Here is a 22,616-nt window from a genome sequence, read left to right as displayed (position 1 = left end):
TGTTTGGAGCCAATCGGACATACGGTTTCCATAATACATCAATTTATATGTTCTATGTATCCTATTGTTTTTGTCAATAATCAATATAGTTAATGAGCTAAAAGGACTGGAAAGGCTCATTAATATGTAATTTTGCCAATATTTTGCTAAAAATCAATGCATAAATGTTCATGGTACTCTTATTTTGCATACTTTTGCCCTGAAACTTGGTCAAAGTGTTTCTAATATGTTCTAATGTATTATATAGTGAAGTCAGCCCTCTAATTTGCATATTTGCATAATTAATGAGCTAATTTGCATAAATGCTAATTAATTTTTAGCAAAATATTGGCAAAAATTATATGTTAATGAGCTTCTCCAGTCATTTTATCTTATTAACTATATTGATTATTGATAAAAACAATAAGATATAAAGAAAATATAAATTGATATATTTGGAAAACCATACGTCTGATCTGCTTCAAACAAAAGGCATATTGATAGGTGTGCTTTGCTCTACTCAATTAATCTGTTCAAAACATGTTTAGAGCACTTTTATAATGCCTCCAATCCCACCTTAAGCAATAACCATGATAACACACAGAAAATGACATGTGCTCAGATTGCCTATAGTTCCAGAAAGGCAAAATTATTTCTATATCCTGGAGAGCAGAATCAAAGTACTAAGTGAAGTGACCCACTAATTATACAGTGGTAATTATTGATTAATCCTCCTGTTTGTCGAGTCAAAATCAATGCCGTCTGGCACGGCTGGTTGATGCTCGTTTTCGCAATAGGTCAATCTTGATGACCAAATGGATGAAAGCAACAAAAATCGAATGGAAGGAGGTTTTAGCAGCCAGGTGATAGCATGGTTATTTACTCTATAGTTTGTATCAGATGGGAGAATTAAAGGACACACAAGAGTTCATTTTAGGCTTTATATGTTTTTAAAACAGGTACATTTACTCAAATAATTGAAATTGTACAAATGATGTATTTGTACCTGTTTGGCAGACTTTAAAAGTTTGGCAGATTCTTCAAAAAATTATTTTACACTGAAATTTATAAAGGAGGATCTTTTAGTGTTACTTCAGTTTGCACACCGTGTTCCGTATGTGTGTGATTGACCGACTATTCAGCTTATAACAACAATCAAAGGGATTCACAAAAATCAAATGTGACAACATTAAATTTGCGCTCTCTATTGTATTATATGCCTAAAAAAGTCTGAATTGCCCTTAAAGCTCCAAAGTTGGGGTAGGTTGGTATTAAAAAATTCTTTTATTTTATATTGCCACAAACAAGTTCACTACAAAATAATGATTGTAAACAATGATTTATAAGGTTTGCCAAGCTAGTTTTGTTAATATATCAGAGTTGTGTGGTACGAATTACAAACAGGAAAAACATTTTGCAAATTTTATACCACATATACATGTAAAAGCTCAAATGAAAATAAAACAAAAACAAACAAAAACAAACAAACAACCATATTTTTCAGATTTTAGGCTCGGCCTGGAAGGGCAATACAAACTTATATGGCATGGTTTCTCTATCTGTGAGACATGTCTGCAAATAGTGTCTTCGAGTTCAAAACTGGGGTCCTGACTAAGAGACTAAATTTGCTTCAGGTTGTAAGTGCATGGTTTGTTCCCTGGTTTGACTTTTTAAAAAAAACAATGGCATTCCAAAAATATGAACAACTCATGTCCTGTAGATGTCTGTAGGGCTGAAGAATCAGACAAAACTGGCTTGTAACAGATTTTCAGATTTTAGGCTCGGCCTGGAAGGGCAATACAAATTACAATCAGTTTTATTAGGCCTTGATTTCTGAACACATTGTTTCACTGTCACATATAATGTAGGATATTAACTGGCTTCAATTTGAACTTATCCTTGACACAGTTACAGTCAATACCATCATAATCATAATTCATATCTACTGTAGATAGCAATACAAATATTATTTTGGTCATTATTGATTATGTCAATATCCAACAAAAAGGCCAATACAAACCGGTAAATACACTTAATCCTGTAATAAATGAGGTGGAAAATATATAATATGACATGACCTTAACGAAAACGATGACACCAACAAGGATTATTATTTGCTTTCAATGCTGTGCCCTCCTCCATTACAATGTAATCAATAAACTCCCAAGGTTTTCATCCTCTGGTAAACTTGCCCATCTCACATCTATTATAGTACATATCAAACAAGAATAGACCAAGTACCCAGCTGAAATATACTCAAATTCATGAGCAATCTGCAGATTGGCATATTTAGGTCAAGTTATAATTTTGTAAATAATATTTTCATTTAACAATTGTATTCATTACCAGAATGCCCATTCTACATAAAATATTATTGCCCTGAAATTGTTTCTTTCAATTCACCATAAGTAGTCAGGCTCACATCACACACTCGAGGTGGCGCTATTCGTCCATAGGGAAGTGGAATGTGCCTGTACGGTCCAAAAATGGCTTTACTGTGGGGCTCAATGGAAAAAATTACTAAAAATTAATTTTGACAACCAAAACCTAAGTGATGTTGACTTATGTTGGTACTGGCATAATAATGGATTCATAAGCTATCATATAGTGCAATCTATGTTCCACCAAGTGGACACTCGATTTAGCTCAAAAGCAAATCAAGACCATCCAAAACAGCTTTCTTACAGTAAAGAATAGGAGGTCATCTGGGGTCACATACAGTAGTGTACATTGTACATGTGCCTGCTGTCACAATTTCACACACAAAATTTTGGACAATTTGGTGACACTATTTTTGTCTCTAACTTCAAAAGTATATGCACTAGAAACATGATTGACCTCTTATTGTTTAGGTAATTTGATTCTCTTTCAAATGAAAGAACTTTCAGCTAAAAATATTGAACTTCAAAATTTTATGAACATACCTACCATAAGAAAACATGCTTTTGCCAAGAGGAGTGTCTTATAACTAATTACCTAGCTGGGGGGTTTACACCCCCCAGCTAGGTACTGTAATGCTCTCCGATTCTTCTTTCTTTCTTCTTCTTCTTCTTCTGGCAACAAACTTCAAAATGCTTCTCCTCCTACATGTTACACCCTACAATTACGTAACTTGCACATATGTATCGCCTATATCCAGTGCCCATATAGTGCAAACAGAATTGGGATCAAAGGTCATTAAAGGGCATTTTCGGTATATAACCAAATATCTTCAAAATGCTTCTTCTGCCACATATTACATAGCACAATGACGTCACTTACACATGTGCATCGGCTTTACCCAGTGCCCATACCTTGCACACAGAATGGGGGTCAAAGGTCATTAAGGGGGTAAAATCTTACAATTGCATTATCTGGACATCTGTAAGGAGTATGGGGTTCAAACTCGATACAATAAATCTCATGACCAGGGGAACATTTTATGGGGGTCAGGTCAAAGGTCATGCAGAGGTCAAATTTTAGAAACGCATTTCCTGGACATCTGTAAGGGGTACGGGGCTCAAACTTGGTGACAACAAACTTAATGATCAGGGGAATATGTTGGAACACTTTGCAGGGGTCAGGTCAAAGGTTATCCAGGGTCAAATCTTTATAACTTCATTTTCTGGATATCTGCAAGGGGTATGGGGCTCAAACTCAGTGACAACAAATCTCATGACCAGGGGAACATTTTGCAGGGGTCAGGTCAAAGGTCATGTAGGGGTCAAATTTTCTAAATGCATTTTCTGGACATCTGTTAGGGGTACGGGGCTCAAACTCCACAACAACAAACTTACTGACCTGGGGAACATTTTGGAACACTGTGCAAGGGGTGTCAAAGGTCATCTGGGGTCAAATCAGAGAATTTCATTTTCTGGATATCTGTAAGAGGTATCGGGGCTCAAACATGGTGACAACAAACCTCAAGACCAGGGGAACACTATGGAACATCATGCATAGGTCAGGTCAAAGGTCATCTGGGGTCAAATCTTAGAATTGAATTTTTTGGACATCTGTTAGGAGTACGGGAATCAAACTCGGTGAAAACAAACCCCATGACCAGGGGAGCATTTTTGGAACATTTTGTAGGGGTCAGATACCTCCACAACACCAACATGCCCCAGCTAGGTTTGTGGTCTATGACCACCATTTGCCACTAGTTCAATTTGTGATGTTATTTACTCAGGTCAGTCTTTACAGAGAACAGAGCTAGTGGCAGCCCACAGACTTGAATTCAGTAAATAATAACAATAATGTAGAAATTTGTCTTCACCAAATTGATTGGAAAATCATTATTTTCATTCACCGAGTTATCACAATACAATCATTTATACATGTGACAACATAATTATAAATTTCACAGAATCAAAGGGGAGGGGGGGGGGGTAGTGTGTGGTGCGTGGGGTGGGTGTGTGGGAGAAATATCATTACATAATTAACAAGCAAATCATAATTTAATTAAAAACTGGAGTATGAAGCTACATTTGTATAAACGTTAAGGTACAAAGCAAAGGTCAAATTAATTAAATCAATACTATGTAGAACAGTTAAAACATCAAACGTAGATGATGACCGGTGGATGCATTTCCCCAGCAGCTGTCACGTATATGATATAGTAGCATCACGAACACATGGATATCTCAATACACATAAATCGTTTATGGATATCATGTCCTCATTTTCAATCTAAAAAGTTCTTCACAAGTTTACAGTGGTGTAACTTCTGACATTTACTTCAGCCTAATTTGCGTACAGTTTTACCTTTCACCTGCAAGCTCAGATCACTATATAAGACAAAGTGTCCTACTATTTTCTTGCATTTTAAGCATGAAATAGGTCTTATAGGAGATCTCTTGTCATTAACCTTGGTTAATAATAGAAACAAAAAAACAAGTACGAGCAGATAAATTTCAAAATAATTTGCCGAGACACACATCAAATAAAGCACCCTTATATGATTTCTAATACTGTCTATCATATTTCAAATCAAGGGCTTACTACACCTCATTTGAGTATTTCAGATATACTTCAGTTCTGGGCCAACCACATTGAGGAGTATTCAGACCTATATATAAGGGCCCACGACCCTTGCCAGTGGCATATTGTGGCCGCTCCTACCCTGGGGGGGGGGGGGGCTACAGAAAATGAAAATTTTGCCGCCCCCTACAGCAACAGCCCAAAATGGTTGACCCAATTTGTTTCCAGCAGAATGTAGCTCAAAAATCTAAAGAGTGGGGGAGGGGAGGAGGATCAAAAAACATTTCTCACCATTTTTTTAAAAATATTAACGAAATTGGAGGTGTTACAACCCCCAATAGCCCCCACCGCCTTGAGTGTTGGCCCTACTGGCGACCAAAAATGTATTCCGCCTTTTAATAATTCTTCTTACCACCCATTCTGCCTCACACTTTTTTCTTTAATAATTCTTCTTGCCACCTCTTCATCTTCCGCTGCCCCTTCTTTTTGCTGCCCCATGCTTTTACCCCATGGGACTCACACTCCCAAAGCGGCAAAGCCCCAAAAATATGCGCATGCTTGCAGATCTTGTCTTATTTCCAGCCCTGCAAGCTGTATTCTAGCTTAAGTCAAGTTGACATTTTATTTACTAAAGATAAAAAAAAAACATTACAAAAAAATATAGTTCATGACCGAAACTGTACAAAAAAAAAAAATGTAACTGTAATTGGCACAGATATAATATATAAATGTGATATCAAAATACAATTCATAGATGACCAACTATAAATACTAATACAGTAACAGATTGTATGAGGCGTGATCAAGTTACTATCATGTGTATCTGGGCAAGCACATGCTTGATAACGTCAACGCAAACCTACTGAGTGAGCGAAGGTTATATGATGATGGTGAACTTGGTTTTCAGGTTAACATTGATGGCTACAAAGTAGATGACAACGTGACTTAAGAGAACTAGTTCACTTTTTTGTTGGATCAATAGATGCATTGATACATAATCTCACCTCCTTTTACATTACATTTATAGCTGAAGGTGAAATCAATGGGTGTTTGTAGTACACTTACTTATAAAGCATGGGTTGCGTAAATGTGTTATTTTTAGCTTGCTGCAAGAATTTTGCTTGAATTTGTTTACCGCACTGTTGACAATTGAGATATCATTTTTCTTTGAATCTAGTGATTTCACATGTTGTGTGTCAACTCATTAACTCTGCTTGGGTTAGTCAAGTCATAGAAATAGTTATTTTGGGTTACTAGATTATGTAATTCATGCAATTTATTATGGTTTACTCACTCAGTGAAAGAATCCAAACAGACCTGAATTCTACTCTAAAACTGGTTAAATATAGAGGTTGCAAGAACACATGGTTGAATTCTGCAGCAAACCCATCGATTCTTGTTGAGGATTTCACTAGAATGTGTCAAATTTTGAGCTTGAAAGTTAGAAGTATTATTGAGATGGGTCTGTAAATATTAAATATGGGACATATATGCAAACATGATACAAAGATAATTACCATATATTAGATACAGCCTGGACAGAAAAGCATTATATTAATTATTATAACATTTACATGAACAGGCATGATATTATTATGACATTTACATCATTAGCTGTGTTCACATTGTCAATGTTAGCGCACGTTTACGCCGGGTGTAACTCAAAATGTGAACACGACTAATATTTGCTGCAATCAATATACCAGTGTTTGAGTACATTATAGCCTGCAGCCCCCTTTTTATTTGTCAAGTATAAAGCTAATTTGGCATTGCTTTTATGTACTCAAGTCAAAACAGAGTCTGGTCAGGATTTGCATTTTTAAATATTCATGTCCCTTTTAACAATTTTAAGTAGAAACATGCATTCCTGTAAAACCAAACAATGAATAGTTTGTCACCCATACTTAAACTGTTTACAACACATAGTTTGCCATAATAATATAGTGTGCTACTGTACAGTGTATTTAATTTCAAGTGCTTTCAAGAATAAGTTCCCTTTCATGTAAATTTGATGAATATTACAAAAGCAGTATTATTCAAAAAATGTCAATGAGTCCACACAAATGAAATAATATGTTTGAGGCCTGAATCATATACATTATACAGGGTGTATCAAAATGATTGGTACCCATCAGTTTCCAGTGATTATGGACAAGACTTTCACATCAAAATACAACATAGGAGCTACGGTCAGCTACCTAATTTATAGATGAATATTATAAAAGGTTATCAATCTATATTTTTGTGGGCATTTCAAGAGGATCCAATGTTGCATGGAAGAATATTAGAACCAGGCTTGTCAATAAACACCAAAACTGATGGGTACCAAACATTTTGATACAGCCTGTAATGGTGGAACCAAATGAAGTTAGTAAATTATACAACATGCTATGAATTAATTACATTTTATGCTTTGATAATTGATCAGTCATCTTCATGCCTATATACCATACATGTGAGTTTGACATTTGGCTGCTATACATTGAAACTTTATGCCCTTATAAGGTCATTGGTGTGGTGAGACAGACTTTCTTTTGCCCTGACCTAAAATGCAAGATGATGAGGCAGCACAAGAAGTTGCAGCACTTAGAATGTGATGAAATATTTAAAGATGCAAATAATTATTGTTAACCACAAATAAACCAAGAAACAAATCTATATGTTCAATGGTAATCAATCCTATTACATCATCACTTGACAGCGAATTGCATGTCAATGACAGCACTATCAATAAGACAATAATTATAATTGTGTAAAACAAGGTCAAAATCAGTAAATTAGAATTAAATGTCAATAATATAAGAAGAAAAGAACCTGAACATCATTAGTAATTCATCATTTAAAATCTGACCAAATTTACATCATAAAGAAATTACTCAGATGACCCTGACATACTTTATAATAAGCAAATACATCACCAGAAAAAGTATTTGCTGTTTACCATTGACTTGATACGAATCAATATTTGGTCAAATTCAACAGACTAGCCATACCATACACATGGTACAGATGGGGGTTAAATATTTGAATTGGACTTGTCATCAGATTTATCCACACTTTTGTCCTTCCTTCCCCTTTTTTAAACTTATATACATACATGTACAGCCCGCTGTCATTGTAGGATGACTTGCATGAAATACACATCAACTGTTTTCAGTTGGCTTTTCTTCCTATCTATGCCCATCCCGTTTATAGTTTATAGATACCACATGGATAAATCAGAAGACTAGGGCACAGTTGTCACTTATGAGTATGGTTACCAAACCCACAATCTGCTAGCTCAATTGGAGACTTTTGAAGATTTCCTCACAACTTTTGACAATTTCTTGCCTGGGATTTCTTGTCCCATAGAAACCAATGGTTGGGAGAAAATTAAATTAGGGTGAATTTTCAAGATTGGCCCCAAGATTTTCTGTAGAAATCAATGTTTAGAAAATAAAGTGATTAAAGCTGGGATTGATGGCAACACTGATCTTAAGGTGGAAGAGCAATGACTGTGGTGGAGCACATTAAGAGTCCAAAAATTGAACTTTTTGGTTCTCCACTTTATTTATTTATTCATTCTTTCTTTATTGAGGGTTATACTGATTCAGTGACAAGCACTGCTTTTCAAGCAGGCCCTCATTGTATGGGGGGGGGGGGGCTACATACTTCGGCAGTTTCTATGGAGCAGGAAACTACAACAAAAAATCTTGTAGCCAATGTGGAAAAGTCTCCAAAATTTTCTCCTAGCAATTGGTTTTTTATATCGACTGAAAACACTTGCTTTAAAATAAGATCTTATCTACGCATCTCATAAAACCAACATCTAAAAATATAAATAACCAGAGCAACTGCACATTCACAACATAAATGGATCAAATACATAATGTGGAGAAATACTTGTGTCCTCTTTCAGTATCATCCTATCACACACAATCAACAAACTGCACTCCATTCTAGCTGTATGGTACCAATCACTGAAACCTTGCAAACTAACAACACACCTCACCAGGTAGATAAATTTAACTAAATTCTCTGAAAAACAGCTACATTACTTCGCTTCGATCTGATGTTACAGACTCAAGTGAACTAGCAAGCAGAAAAGGAATCAAAGATAAATATTTACAACTAGTGTGCCTAAATGCCTATTGGAGTAGTTATAAGATGAATTATGTATACATGATGTCATCCACATTTTATTGCCAATTTATACCATGGAGGTATGGGGATGTGAGGTCAATTTTATGCAGATTTGAAGTGCATTTTAATTTTCTCCAAAAATCTGGAAAAAGTGCTAATGGGGCATTTACCTTACTGTTGAACATAAATAATTTCAAAGTCCAAACAAATGTGCATCATTTTGGGTCTCTTTTTATAATCAAATTTGGTATATTTTCAGGATAACTTTTCAGAGTCCCAGATGCACAATATCTTAACAATATTAAAAATATATATTTTAACCTTACTAAGTAGAGGGGAAAATCAAACAAATAAAATTAAAATACATTCCAGAAACATTCTTTGAACATACATGTAAATTATATCCTGCATTTGAGTCGCACCAAATATTATCACAAATTTAAAACCAGCTGCAATGCAAGCAATTATATAGTTACCGCACCATAAAATTTGATTGCAGCATCGTTAAATTTTGTCCCAAAATAGTTCATATTTAGGCTTTATTTATAGTTAATCACCAAAGATTATAAACATCATTTCATAAAATTGATATTTCTTGACGTCAGCCAATAAAAATAGGGAACATAAGGACATTAATTCCGGTTTTGCTTGTGTAGATAGTCTAGCTAAAATTTAAATCTGAGCAGCCTGAACAATCTTTGTCGATAAAGTTATAGTATTTCTACGAGTACGGCATTGGTTATCACAGTTCAAGTGCAACCGGTCCCTGTATCAGTGGTTGAGCTTTCCTCAGCTTGACCACAGATACAGGGATTGGCTGCACCGTTACTGTGGTAACCGATAGCGTACTCATAGAAATATTACATACTACAACTTATTATAAATTCTCATCATGAATTCATTTCTTCCAACATGTTATGTATAATCTAGACCTGTCATGGAACACACAAAAAAGGAATTGTTCTGATTTCATGTCCGCAAGCCTGCATCAGAGAGAACAGGCCACACAGGCCTGATAGAGCAGTCCTGTACATCGTGAAACTAAATGACCTGATCATGAAACTAAATTAGAGATCAAAGTTTGCCATTTTCTAATTTTAGGCAAATTCCGTAATTTCCATTTTGTGAATTGCAATACCTGTTTCCAACAGCTTTTTAAAATTACAAAATTGCACCATCAACATAGACAGATTATTGATGGTATGAATTTGGAGTGTTTAAGGCAAAGCAATGCTTAAAATGACATTAATTAGTCTGAGAAGGTATTCCCCAAGAAGATTTTTCACAAAAACAATGAATTCCGTTTTACCAGTAAAACTGAAAACTTTGGTTTCTAAACTTAATTTATGCTGTTGGTACAGTGATTTCAGGCCCATTTCATCACTTGTGACGTTACATGTATCATTAAGACTACTCAATAACAAATACCTCTTTTTAATGTTTGAGGTACAAAAATTCAACTTACTGGCATGTAGGTCTACATGTATATACATTAGTGTACATGTATGTTGTAAATCACTAATTACACTAAATTACACTACACTGTATGTTATGTTATTATAACAAACTATAACCAACCAATTTAATTTTGTGTGATTTTCTGCACTTTCCAACGTTTATAATTAGGAATTCTTTCAAAAGAGGAACTCTTCAAGGGTTTTCCATGGGCAGGTTTTTCATCATATTATTGGGTATCAGTATAAATTTGCATCCAGGCTGCACGTACCTGTTGAAGAAGCACTATCATGTTAGAATAAAAACTGGGAATCAGACAGTGTGTTTGTAAAGTGATATACCTGCAGGTGTCAGGTGACGTAGCAATTACTCGTAGATTAATATTTATTTCCTCATAGTAAAATAAAATACAGCCATGTAATTATGCAATGCAGAAAAGTGAATATGTGTATTATAGTAGTTGTGATTCATAAGAAGAATACAAGCAACAGGAAGGAATGGCATACATTTTACTTAGATACATGTACATGTACATTTTTGGAAACTGAAAGGAAAGTATTTGATTGATAAAAGTTTTAATTAGTGTTATTTACAATGAGGGAAATTGCAAAGGAAATTCTAACAAGTTTAGCATATACCGTTTTTCCTTAGTCGTCCCCTCAAATAAACGCCCCCACCACTTTTTTAACCAATATGTTTTAAAAATGCTGATAGTTCTATGTGTAGTAAGCTTACCAAGTTGCACACATGGTCGAGAATATCGTTGACGATCGCCGAAAATCTGGTTGGAAACCCAGAAGTGAACCAGAAGTCAGTGTTTCTAGTTCATAGTTCGTCTTTTCAGCACAAGTTTAAAGCTTACCTAATGATTTTAACGGGAATTATCGTTCCAAAAATGACCTCTAATAAACGCCCCCATCCCCATTTGGAAAATGCAAAACCCCCCGGGAAGTGTGAAGCATGCGGGCAGGGCAGATATACTGATCAAACCAATTGAACATCACTATCAGAAAAATCAACCAATTAGAAGTACATGTAAGTTGGATTCACTTCTGCATCACCCAGTGCAGGGTTCGCAGGTTTTTGCCGCAGGTGGAAAAAACCGCGGTTTTAACCACTTGGCAAAAACAGTTTTTGCCAGTTTTTGCCGGCAAAAATGGCAAAAACTAAAAAAGTGATTTATAGTTCAGTTTTTTCATCTCATTAAGTTACAAAAATAAGTTCCAGAGTGTAACAAGGCCAGGTTTTATAATTATAAGCAATATATTAAGATATTAAAGGCATGCGTTTTCATTGCTCAAGTGCATTTAATCGAAATGTGGCATGTATCAAATTCAAAACTTTTTCATTTTAAGGACTTGATGAGACAAAAAATATGTTAAATGACTCATTAAAAGTTGTGTATTACTGTTTATGAGCTTTCTGTGTCACTTTTTAATATTTGAGTGACTATATGTGAGTTTTTGCCAGTTTTTGCCATTTTTGCGGTTTTAACCACTTGGCAAAAACAGTTTTTGCCAGTGCCTGACCCAGTGCATGATGAGCAAAGAGTATGTATTTTCCATAATTGTACGACGTCACTAGAAAACATAAATATGACTAGAAATACCTGATATAATTATTTCCGGAATGATTTACATAATGGTTAATTATGAAATGAATCTAATCACAAATTTATGTTAAACATATGGCATACCGGTAATTACATGTAATGTAAATGACCGAGCAATCATTCAATTACAAGTATTGCAATAGAAGTTCTAATGTCTACCCTCCAATATAAAAAAACACAAGCTGGCCCAAAATACAAACATGACCAAATTTAAATGAACAAATTTGGGTTTCAAAAATCAATTGATTTTATGTTCTAAAAGAAATTTCAGATTTGATTTTTACTAAATATCTGCAATAAATAAAATGGAAGATGCCCTTCAAAAACAATTAAGTCCATACACAAAATGCCACCTTACTGTATAATTCCAGACTAATTTATATTGGCCTCTTTACAATGAGATCTACTTTAGCCTGAATCACAAAGTATTGGTAATTCCCTTATCCACAGGTACGGTGCCCACGACTCTCTGCACGTTCCAATTTTAAAGGGATTTTATGATAGCTTGGGAACTCTTAGTTCATAACAGGCATTGAAATCTGTTTGATATTCCCTTCCATAAAAAGCTCAATTTCAAAAAGGTTGCAAATATGGCTTTATCTCCAACTGATCTTGTGCCGATGTGCTGCACTTAGTACACTGCTGGACAAAATGATTAGAATTATGATTGCAAATACATGACCTCCTCTAAATTAGTCCATATTTTAATGAATAGTATAATTTCCTGCTTTGCTTTTTTTAGTACTTGTAATGCAATATATGAGAATAGCATATAATATGCATGTATTCCTTGAATTTTAACCTTGAATTTATATGTTGAAATTCTTAACTACATGTATCAGATGTAATGAGATGAAGATATTATATCCACCCAAATACAGCCACTTTTAGATTTTTGATTTGCAACATTTTGTGTCAACATACACATTTAAAGTGTCTGATTTATGTTATTGTTACTTTGGTTTACTCTGTTAAAAAAAACAGAATAAAAAAATCCAAATATTAATTATTATCCTTATCTTCAATCACTAACTTTTGCTTGCTATCAGGGGAAGATAGCAGGGATTTGCAGAAATTCATCCACCAGGAAGATCCAAGTACTAATCTATAACATTCTGAAGTACTAGTAGGCCTATAATATGATTTCTCCTGAACAGCTTCAATTTATCCTAACAAAGTCCCAATGCCCCTTCATCAACCCCTATCTAAACACATACTGAGTCTCATTGCTATCAGCTGAAGACAGCACTAACATAATTCACCAGAGTTTTTATAACGTAATTTGAACATTGGCAGTATCCGACACAGCTTCTCTCTATAAAACCAACATCCGATTCCCCAAATAACCTGATAAATGCGGCTTGCAATGGTGCAATGAACTTGCTAGCGTACATACTACAAGCGTGAACGCACATATCCCAGTCTTCCATTGACAAAGTTCCATGCTCATATAATACAAACGAGTGCATAAACTATCCCAAGTTAAGTATACTGGGATTTGCAACTCATTCTTTCCAATAACAGGTCAGTTTCTGAGACATTGCTTACTGAACTGTGCATTTGTGAGATGAGGTTGTTTGGACTGGTTGCAAGCCATAGGGGTATTTATCTCATGTATATCACAGGCTTGAGGCACTGTTACAACGACACGTATGTGTCTCGGTGACTGAAAACCATTATCTTTAATCAGAATCTGAAGTCTGCTTTGTCTTGTATGGCATCAATGGTGGCATCGTTTGAAATTACAGGGTGTTCTTTTGGAAGTTTTTTTTTAAACAAATTAAAAATCAAATTATGTAATTCGATATGTCTGATGTGCTCTCATATATGTCCCACAAAAAATACTGTCGAAACGCTTAAAACGCTCATTCCAGATCCTTTAAAGAAACATATTTTCCTGTATACCAAAATTTGAAAAAATACACCGCAAACAGTTTTTGTACATTAACCACCCTGTAAATACATATCGAAATCAGTCATTATGCAAACTAAACTTTGTCCTCAGTAACTACAACTTTACATTGACTCACTGATGATAAATAACCACTCAGTATTTTCCCACTTGGAAAAATGTTTGCAGTCTAGTTTATCATGAAATCAATGCAAAGACCTGCCACCTAAGAGAGATTATTGGCTGACATCTTGCCCTTTTCACATTTTTAGATCATGAACTGTTGTTTATGCATGTCTTGGGCTATGAATGATATCCATTTCTCATTTCAAATAAAAGGTCAACAAATTTAACAGATATTACTATTTTCTACAATACTTGTAGCAACAATTAATGTCATAATTGCCACTCATCTTACAAATCTATTAATACTAATAGCAACATTTTTATAAATGATTTATAAATTCCATTGTCTAATACTGTACACACAACCAAATCAATATGAGGGAAGCATTTTACATTTAAAAACAAAGAGTGGGCTATTCTTTCGTCAACATTATCTTGTGAGTTGGATCGATGAGGAAACACAGGTTTTCCACAGTAGGGATTACAGTCTCAACTCTGATGTGTGATAATACATGTAAGATGAGAAAGATGCTGCCAATTACACCCAATTGCACGGGTCAACCTCTGTCCCTATATCCCTTGGCTGTCTGCTTTCAAACCATTCCAAAAAACATGGATGACTTCGATTGACCGCTCTTTCAAATTTTTAGTTCCTGGACTACACATCCGGCCTCCCCACATCATTATAGGTCCAATTGTCCGTAATGTTGGCAAATTTGGAGAGCAAATTGACATACAAGAGGACAAGAGGTAAATAGTGAAAACTGAGCATAGAGCTCTGCATGATGTAAGGAAATGGACAGGAAGTCAGTAGTGTCACCAGGCCATTAGGTTCTCAACACAGCGTGTCAACAAACGGTCAGGCTACCAAGAGATGGAACTAGGATACTATGTTTCATCATCATAGACAGTCTAATAGATAGTATAGAAAATCCATAACTTTATTGGAAGCTATTGGACATTGTCTTACTGCTACACATAGCTAGCTCCAAAGCCTACCTATTTCCACCAAATAAAAAAAAGAAAAGTCATCTCAGTACATAACATATCCCCTCTGACACTTGTCTGCAAAAGCACCTCTGCTCTGTGTTGGTATTTAATGTAAGTGGATTTTCTAAATAGGAGGTCCAGGATTATAACCGGCGCGGTGCTACAGACCAAACATCAGGGTCTGTGAGCTAACGCTGTTGAGACTGAACTTTCTTTTGTCACATCAGGATTATGTAAATGCATTTTTGGTATCCAATTACATAGTTTTAGGTCTAGAAAGGCCATTTATGGGTACTTTGTATCAAAAGAAACTTTTTTGTGTCCTATAAATTTCTCAGTTTTGAGTAAAATTAGCTGTTAAACTCGCGTCAAAACGTACAATTCTTGTAAAACTGCATAAATATATCCAGGGTCCCAAAACCATGTCAATAATTATTTCCAACAAACAACAAAGAAAATGCCTATAATTCTCAAAGTGGTGAAAAAGAGGGGGGCACAAGTCCCCCCTATGCATAGTTTTTTGGTCAGCACTGTCTCATTTTTAAACATATTTTTATAGGTGTCAAAATGCTATCAAATCAGCTGGTATCCTAAGCTTTTTTAAACATCGCCTAATTTGGTTGTACAGCCTTTCACTCTGAACAGCAATTCATAATCATACTCTTTCAATAAGCACTATCTGCACCTAAACCTCTATTTGTAGTGTACAATTTTATGACACAAAATTAAAAATGTACATATTTTGAGGCTCTTGCATAGACGCAATATCGGGCTTGTTTTAGCATTCAGTGCGATATTATAAATAATAAATTGAAAATAAAGGGTAAACAGTACACAGCCACAAATGGAATTGCTGCACAAAAAAAACAACTACGTAAATCCTGATGTAATACCCGGAACAGCTGGAATTTACCATTTTTAGAAACAGACTTCCCCATTACCCCCATATGTATATTCAGTTTAACAGCGTAATTGACATAATTTAAAACGTTTGTGTGATTTCAACATCTAAGATAACAGGGCAACGGAATTCAAAAACAAAATCTGAAACCAGTTAATAAAAATACACCCAAAGGGCAGACAATGCAACCAACCACCATGCCATGTGAATTTTGATTTATGGTACGTATACCGGTGACTTTGATGGTACAAATGCACGTGAGAATTCAAAATATAAACCGACGCCCACTGAATAAAATTCCTTTCATCAATACATACATGCATGATCAGTACCGTTTTATAAATATTGAATCATTTGCGGTTATTGAGATGAATAAGAAGTTCGGTGACTGTCTTGAAGATGGTTGTGTCTCTGGGTGACGGTGTTGCCTTATAAATCTGAAATTCACTTTGATACATGTAGCTTTTGAGCTAAAAATATAACCTAATTGAAGTACATTTGTACATGTATAAGGCTAAAAAAATATGTCTCAAAGCCGGGCGCACGTTCGTTTTTCTTAGCACATATATCTGTGTCATCTGAAACGGCAAATTCATTTTTTTTTCCTTTTTATTTTTTTTTTCCCTGCAAAATCATGAAATTGTCAGATTTGATACTCGCATTGTTTAGGTATCAAACAATTGATATTTGTACTTCAAATGTGTAAATTTTATGCTGTGTAGTGTGTACTTTTGAGCAGCTTTAACAACACTGATGACTGTATACAGAAGTACAAAGCTACATGTAGGTAATGGCTTCAATACAAAGTCACGACAAGGGCAAGGTGGTGCAATCAACACGTTTATGGTAATGTTCAGCAGTTTTCTAGACATAATTATGAACGTTGCATTTTTTTAATTTGATTAAGTCATTAAAACTGTGACCTGTGGTAGAGTAAGAAAGAAGTTCAGCTATATAGCTAGACATCTTAATCACAAAGCTATGTAATATTGTTTGCATATCATGCAGAAATAGAATATCATGTAAATATATCAATACCAGTAGCAGTATTATTTGTATTGATTGGGATCATCTTCTCACTACATCCTACCCCTGGGGAATTGACAACTTATTTTATTCACTGTGCAAAGCATATCTTGCTACATATAAATATATAGTCTTTGTCAAAGACCTGTGTGGTCCATTCCAAATGCTGAAGTCTGTTCCACAGACTACACATAACCCATTTTGGTAGAAGAATTGATTTTAGCCTGCTATCATTCAGCCACTTATATATTACAATGTACCTGGATTGGTGTATACATAAAATCATAAGGTAAACACTCAAGAGTGATTCGAGTGTTCTGTTCCCTAATAATAGCTAGACAAGGTAGAAATTGTGGCCCTGATGATTTTGTGAATAGCAAATGTTGTGAACATTGGATATGGAGACACATAGATCTGTAAAACCCAGGGGCTGTGTGCTGATTTCGTTTTCCCCCAAAGAGTCTTAAAGTGTGAATGGCATGGCCTAGATTTAATTCATACTACATGTATATACATACATACCTCCAAAGGCAACACTTTATTCATCAATACATGTACCTATAGAAAAGGAGTCATTACAATTTTATCTTAAAGGCAGACCCCAAATTGTGATTTTTTACCAGGAATTATTATTACCGGATTGTTGATGCATATGCAGCCAATCAAATTTGAACTTCAAAACTTGACGACCCAGGTCAAGTAGGTTTCGCTGTAGTGTAAGACCTAGACAGAAAACGAGGAATTGGCAGTAATTAACGCTTTCTTCGTCGAAAACCATGTTAGACGTTAATAAGCTTCCTTCGATCTTGGTTCATTATCGTTCAATGTGTATGGTACAATGACTTTGTTCGATCTTCATTCAGCGCAATGTGAACGCACGCTTAATTATTTAATCACGATTTATAATAGTGATTTCTTCAAGATACAGCAAAATTAATATCCTTTTGTTGAACTTAAAAATGCAGTATTTTAAGTCTGCCAGACATCATGTATACATGTATCCACCAAAACAACGTTGACAACGTAAAGAAAGCAGCAAGTTTAAAAAGCCCCCACCTCGGCTCACTTTTTGAAACTTGGTCCCATTTGTAAAAGATACTGATTTAATCTTTGTCATAATTATCAACTTAAAACATTTCCAGAAGTGTTATGTATCTTTAATGTGCCGATGCGATATTAAGTTGTTAGCATTCTGGAACGATCAGAAAGGTTATTATGTTGTTCTTGGCCAATATCCTTATATATATGTTTTGTTTTATGATAATTATTAAGTTCATGACCAATGATTGAATTAAACGAATAACAAGTAGGCATGTTAATGACAATGATACTATTGTTTAAACGTTAAAAACACCGATTTGCTGTTGATATTCAAAATGGGACCAAGTTTCAAAAAGTGAGCCGAGGTGGGGCTTTTAAACTTGCTGCTTTCTACGTTGTCAACGCTTTTTTGGTGGATTTTCTTTCTTTTATGAATGTAGCCAAGCAGCTCTAAGCTTGGAAAGTCATCGGGCTACTGAAGTACTCCATAAAACAAAAAATAGATGTTTGAAATTATGTTATCCTTGATTTATGACAGTACATAATTTGATAAAACTTTATCAGCCGTTTATTTTAAAACTTGCTGGTCACAGCTACCGCGTGACTGTAATGTTAATAGGATACATATACATTTTAATATACTTTAATTATTCAAGGCAACTAAGAAAATGTAAATATGGACAACACATACCCAATGTTGACGATGCCAGCGAGACACAGAGTCCGATTTACTTCAAATTGAAACTATGTAGCAAGGCTTATACTACGGAAGCGTCTAAGTGCCACGACTTAGCAAGATAATTATGTTTTAATGATTGTGGTTTTTGTAGCCCTTTCGCGGGCAATCTAGTTGGATATCCAAATTTCGCGGTTGATAGTTCTTTGTAGCCCTGCGGGCAATCTAGTTGGATTTCCTATTAAGCGGCGGTTGTTGGCGGTTTTTCGCGGTTTGTAGTTTTAATTTCCTCATTCTTCATGCCCTACCCTCTATCGGGGTTAATTTATAGTTTAAGCTCGTTGGATAACTATACTTTTCGGTGTGTGGTTCTTTTTGTAGCCCTCTTGGGGCAATCTAGTTGATTTCCTATTAAGCGGCGGTTGTTGGCGGTTTTTCGCGGTTTGTAGTTTTAATTTCCTCATTCTTCATGCCCTACCCTCTATCGGGGTTAATTTATAGTTTAAGCTCGTTGGATAACTATACTTTTCGGTGTGTGGTTCTTTGTAGCCCTGCGGGGGCAATCTAGTTGGATATCCAATATTCGCGGTTGATAGTTCTTTGTAGGTGCGTGGTTTTTGAAGTTCTGCGGCCAATCTAGCTGGATGTCTCTATTGAGCGGCGGTTGTTGGTTGTCTTTCACAGTTTGTGGTTTTAATTTGTTGGATATCCAAATTTCACAGGTTGTGGTTCTGTGTAGCCCTGTGGGCCAATCTAGTTGGATATCCCTAGTGAGCGGCGGTTTTTGGCGTTCTTTCGCGGTTTGTGGTTTTAATTTCTCTACTTGTTCAGGCCCTAATCTCTATCGGTGGCTAAATTGTCTTTTAAACTGGTTGGGTATCCATACTTGCGGTTTGTGGTTCTTTGTAGCCCTGGGGGGCAATCTAGTTTGATATCCCTATTGAGCGGCGGTTGTTGGCGGTCTTTCGCGGTTTGTGATTTTAATTTCCCTCATTCTTCAAGCCCTGTAGTCTCTAGGGGGATAATTTATAGCTTAAGCTTGTTGGATAACCACACTTCTTTGTAGCCTCGCGGGGCAATTTAGGTGGATATCCAAAATTCGCGGTTTGTGGTTCTTTGTAACCATGTGGGGCAATCTAGTTTGACATCCCTATTGAGCGGCGGTTGTTGGTGATCTTTAGCGGTTTGTGGTTTTAATTTCCCTCATTCTTCAAGCCCTGTTCTCTATCGGGGTTTCCGTGTGTATGTGGTCATGGTGGTGGGGACAGTCCCTCCTTGCAATTCAGCATCGAAGTGGTTACGTAATTCTCTTGGTTACCGGATCACGCTACTTTGGTATGCCTTCGAGTGCCATATACTTTATGTGGTGATCATCATTCGATCGTGGTTCATTACTCTAGCGCGTGATCCCGTTGACATAGTAAAATTACGTAACTTCGATACTGAATAGGCATTTGGGTTTTTGCCGCTTTGCTAATTTGTCTTTACGTATGACTTTAATGGCCTTACATATTTGGTTGTCTCTTTTTGGATACGTTTTTGTCCCTGTTGGCCTTCCATACTAGTGGAACAATACTTTTTCACACATATATCCAAATACACGCATTCCTACACCTGACTAGCAGCCTTTAGTTGGGTCCCCGTCGGCTACAATGCATCCAAAATGTGAAATGATTCGGAAATATCATGATCGTCAGGCATGGTGAAAGCATCTGCATGGTGAAAGTAGGCCCTAGGCCTAAATGTGAATAAAAAATCAAACATGTTTGTTTGATGAAAAAAATATAATATCACAATAGCAATGGATGTTCGAAATGGTGTTATTCTTGATTTATGACAATAAATTGGTTAATAAAACATTTAAAAAAAGGTGATGGGAAGTTTCGAACTTGAGCAAAACTTCTTAAGTGGATTAGAAGTCCATGTCCTTAACCACTTCGCACGTGGGCGCCCTCGATATAACGACGTGTGAAAGTGGAGTATTTATTAATATGAATGTATGCTGTGGTCCGGAAAGAATAAAAAGAATTGTGAAAAACTTGATTTTTTTTTGGCGAATGGGATTCAGAATTTGTATGTAGGGTATCCAGGAAAATGCTAGGGTATATTTTAAAAGTGAATCTCAAAAAGTAGTGCGACAGTGACAGCCATGTATGGCTGTAGCAGTGACGAAAGATTCTGGATATCAGTATGATTAGCTATGATTTGCCACTAATTTTGGCTATGAAATACCGCGTGAAATAAACAAGAATGTTAGTTTATTATGAAATAATCGGATTGACTGTAAGATTGGTATAACTTTTTGAATTAATGAGTTATTAAAATATTACACTTTGGACAGTAAATAAGATTTAGCATGGTTTTAGATATATTTTGTACCCAGCGAAAAATATCATAGAACAATAGCGTTTTGTTTCCTGTAAATATAGTCTTGCGGTGCATCTGCTTATTCTTCTTTATCAGTCGTTTTTTTTAAAACTTGCTGGTCATGCTACCGCATGACTCTAATACATGTATGTCAAATAAAGTAGGGGTTTCCTTCCAATTTGTCTTTCGTGGAAATACATACAAACAAGAACTTCATATTAATATACGTTTAATTAGTAACTTCTGAATTCTGAAAGTGACCTACGGACAAGCAAACAACTAATTTTTTGGCCTTTGTGTCCCACTCCTACTGGTCCAGGCCCCAACATTTATTTTTAAGGCCACTCATTTTCAAAGCCAGTATGCAGAGGGGACAAGAAGACCAGGTAGTAAAGAATGCTTTGGAACTTGAGGGACACCAAGGGCAAGTCTAGGGCACCAAAGGCCACAGTGTCCTCCCTAAATTTCCAGCCCTGCACTAGCCCTGCACTAGAGCCTGACCAAACTATCAGTCTATCTCCTGGTGTCCAGGACTTTGAGTGCATCACCTGACTAAATTCCTTACCAAATGATCCATCCACATACCAATTAATTTCACAAATATATCTACTAGCTAATCATAATCACAGATTGACAGTCACAACCGACCAGTCTTCATAATTGATGACGTAAATGGCCTATTGTTTAGCAGATGTTGACTCCGTCAATCTTCTCATCAAGAAATATCCATTTCACCATTTACGTAATAGATCGCTCCAGTGAGTGTATCTCTATAAAGCGTTAAATCTGTTCAAGTCATTTGTGTGAGCCGCAAAAGCGTGTTATCTATTACTGAGCGCTTCACTTGCCACAAACCATCGTGACAGATCGTAAAGTCATTAATTAGTCCCACAATTTAGTTGAAATCACATGCAGGTTTCAATTAGTATGCCATCTGATAATCTTTCGCAACTTTACTAATATCAGCAGACAGCGTTTATTTACTTTGATAAATTGATTTGTATTATAAAACAATCAATGAATGTCAATTGTTTACAATCTTCTGATTTGAGCAGATCCAAGCTTCACTACTTAGTGCAGCGCCAGTAACTTTATACTGCTGCCATCACTAATGCCTCATGAACATTGCAATAAATGTTACTTGTCTCATTGTATTCAATTCATTCATCTATGACATTTCTTACTTATTTTTCAAGACATTAAAAAATGTAACGCTTTAAACATGATGATGTATTTTGTTGATTCACTTACTTACGTACATGTTCTATCAGCATTGTACTGACCGGAGGGTAGGTCAAGGTGCCGAAATACCAGTTCTAACAAAATTTACCAAAGTTGTACTTACATCTTCCTTTTGCCCTGTTTGAAATTGAATATTTCAAAATCACTTCATGCGCATTTCAAACAAAATCCTTTTGGTAGTGGGTCTGTGGAAACTTTTTTGCCCCTTCTGTAGCTTGTGACCCTGTACACC

At 35.7% G+C, this 22,616-nt stretch overlaps 1 protein-coding gene across 1 annotated transcript in view; it reads right to left on the bottom strand.

The window, feature by feature from the left end:
• LOC140156993 (ATP-sensitive inward rectifier potassium channel 12-like) overlaps positions 1-22,616 on the bottom strand; it is a 65,823-nt gene that overhangs the window by 24,823 nt on the left and 18,384 nt on the right. The window lies entirely within an intron of this gene.

Source organism: Amphiura filiformis, chromosome 1 (genome assembly GCF_039555335.1).
Source record: "Amphiura filiformis chromosome 1, Afil_fr2py, whole genome shotgun sequence".
Lineage (NCBI taxonomy): Eukaryota > Metazoa > Echinodermata > Ophiuroidea > Amphilepidida > Amphiuridae > Amphiura > Amphiura filiformis.
This window is presented reverse-complemented; position numbering and strand designations above follow the sequence as displayed.